Below are 3,179 nucleotides of genomic sequence, written 5' to 3' on the forward strand. Positions count from 1 at the left end.
TTCTCATGTGTATATATCATTCTCACATTCACTCAAAATAAAATTTGTAATAAATAAATATATATTAGAATTTGGTATCTTTGTAAATATTCTATAAAATTATTTGTGCCCACAATAAAAATTAGAGGATGGGTCTTATCGCCTTGCATAATGATTCTATAGTAAAATGAAAAAGAGCATTTACATGAAGTAGTAGTGTTAAAACTTTACAGAGGGGCTGTGTTGGTGAATGGAGTATGGCATCATTATGATGGGCTGTGGAGAGGAATTCCAGAGAGCAGGGGCTGCAAAGATGTACAGGGAAGCCGTTCACTCCAAGTGGCTTCCTCCTCTCTCACTGTGTGTACATTTTCGAAAAGATTTTGCATTAAAAAGTGGCCTGTATCCTTTGATCTGTTGTGAGAGTAGAATAATTTATAAATCACAAAAACATAGATAATGAATCAATTTTTTAATGTTAAAAAAAAAGCAATATTTGTCTAAAAATAAATTCGTGCAGGGGGTTTCACCCGGAAAAAAAATTCCTGCACAAGCAGTGCGCGAAAAAAAAATTAGTACCAGCTGAAAATCCCCCACTCCCCCCATCACTTTTCTAATGGTCCGTCCCTTAGTTAATCATTTAACAGGAGGAGGCAATGCGGAGAAGTGGTTATTACGCATGCCTTGAGATCCGGAGTTCCCAGGTTCGAGACTCGTTCTGACGACTTGTTGAATTTGTTCTTGGTATTCCCTGGTTCAACTTGTAAATAGCCAACTGGTTTTCCTCCGGCCAGTTGGGATTAAAAAAAAATAATAATAAAAATAATAATAATAATAATAATGATAATAATAATAATAATAATAATAATAATAATAATAATAATAATAATTGGTTGCTATCTGTAATTCGAAGTCAAATAAAGGTTCTTACTTACTTACTTACTTACTTACTTACTTACTTAAGAGAACAGCATATTATAACAAGAATACTAATATGGCATTGTTCCTAGCATAAATCTGTTATTTTCCCTTCCATCCTACCCAATACAGATGAAGATAAAAAAACAGGCAGTCATACTCCACTTTCTTGCTTTCATTAGTGAATTCGTGGTATGACGTTTTCGCCACACCTCATCTCTTAAAAATAATATGATCGAAAATCATTCCTCACCTCAAGACAAGTTTCATGCCACTTGACAAAGTAATCGTAGGCTTTTTGTAGATCTCTGTTATCTTCGTTGAGAATTCCAATGTTTAGCTAAAGCCTCAACATTAACATGTGCTTCTCACCATACGTCTTCAAGTACAGTTCAAATGACCTATTCAGCATCTAATCAAACACAACAGAGAGAAACATGGAGTGGAATTTATAACCATCCTTGAAATGATGTTTCTCGATGGTGACATGGGAATACTCGTAAAAACCCGAGTGCTCCTTTGCTTTGAAACCGTTTCAAAGCAAAGGAGCGCTCGTGGGAGCTCTGCTCACAAGCCCATGACTTGGAGCGAACAACTCCCATTCTAAGCCTATGTCACGGCATTTTTACCGACTGATCTATTTTAAGACTACCTTTCCCGCAGTTCTGATTCCGTGACGCAAATGGCGTCAAGGTAGTTTCTTCTGATTGGTCATCGGGCTCCTGCGGGAGTCTCATTCGCGGGAAATTCATTTTAAGAATATATCGGTCTGTGAAAACGCTTGACAGGAAGATAAAGGGCTGTTGTTCGCTCCTTGTCACGGGCTCCTGCCTTACTGTACTGCTACTGAAAAATTCTCCTCCACAAAAGTAATAACCTCCACCACACCAAATAAATCTGAATCAGTGGCTTGAAGGTAAAGTAGACGAGGCAATTGGCAAATCGAGACTTTCTGTTCACGACAGAAGACTCGTTCCATGATGCCAATGTAACAAAGCACCAAATTTCGCTTTTCTCTTCGGCTTTAAAAAAAGGAAAGAAAAGGTCATGCACCCAGCCTTTGTAAGTTTGTGCTGTTTTAACGACGGGACTTTCGCCCCGCTGTTTCAGAGAACAAAAAGAAACGCAGCGTGGTTAATCCACATTTTTATCACTAGCCCATCCTAACATACAAAGACTAAGCACATAAAACGGTAATGTGCCAAACCTCTTCTTTCTCTTTGAAGAACCTCCTTGCACGGGGATTTATAAAGGACTTGGTCATGATCGCGTCTGCCATATCGCCCATGTCACCGTGCTGTAACAAATAACAAATACATACCAAGAATAAGGCTTCAGCTGTGAGTTTCCCTGAAACTGAACAAAATGCAAACGAAATAAGGACCAAAATAACAATTGAAACCGAGACTGAAAACCACTACAAAACCGACACAAAAAATGCACGAAACTGGGACCCTAAACTTCACGAAAGCAAGACCTTGTTCTTTTAAGACCCGAGGGGACCCCTATTGACGAGTAAAATCGCCTTTTCGTTAGACAGAGTAAAATCTATAAGTGGCCACTGGGAGTTAAAGGGTTATATAAGATAGATAGATAGATAGATAGATAGATAGATAGATAGATAGATAGATAGATAGATAGATAGATAGATAGATAATGGTTTACTACAGAATCCAACAATTAAGAGGCTCTTCTTCTGTAAAAATACTACACTAAGAAAACTATAATATTATTAAAAGTATAATAACAATAGTAAATTAACAAATGTAACTTATCAATAAGTATTAAAATATACAATAATGATTACCTGAATTCAAGACTGATACTTAGCAAACAAATGTTTCTTAGCACTGCGGCAAAAACATCATGATCTGAAATGTTTCTTATTACTATCGGTAGTCTATTAAACAGCGTTGCCACCGAGTGCTGGAAGGTTCCTGATTCTTTAGGAATGGAGAATACGGGTGCTGTTGATGATCTTAAATTATAAGCAGTTACTTGATGCAGACTCAGTTTTAGATACTCAGGAAAGCTATTTTTGTCGTATAATGATTTATGAGCGAGCTTGAGAATATAGGAAGATCCCGTTCTTCTAAACTATGATAGCGTGCCATCTGAGGTGTGGAGATAAGCATCCAGTTTGTTTTGGTTGGGTTCAAGGCCAGATTACAGTTATTAGAATAGTTCTTCAGACTTGCGATGGGTTTATTTATTTGAGCTGCTGAGGAGTCCAAGTCGCCGGGCTTCGAGTGGACATAGAAAGTCGTATCGTCAGCGTACTG

At 37.6% G+C, this 3,179-nt stretch overlaps 1 pseudogene; it reads left to right on the forward strand.

Annotated features, from left to right (window-relative positions):
- The first annotated feature begins 250 nt into the window (after positions 1 to 250).
- Positions 251 to 3,179, forward strand: part of LOC137972565 (uncharacterized) — a 4,626-nt pseudogene continuing 1,697 nt past the window's right edge.

Source organism: Montipora foliosa, chromosome 10 (assembly GCF_036669935.1).
Source record: "Montipora foliosa isolate CH-2021 chromosome 10, ASM3666993v2, whole genome shotgun sequence".
Taxonomy (NCBI): Eukaryota; Metazoa; Cnidaria; class Anthozoa; order Scleractinia; family Acroporidae; genus Montipora; species Montipora foliosa.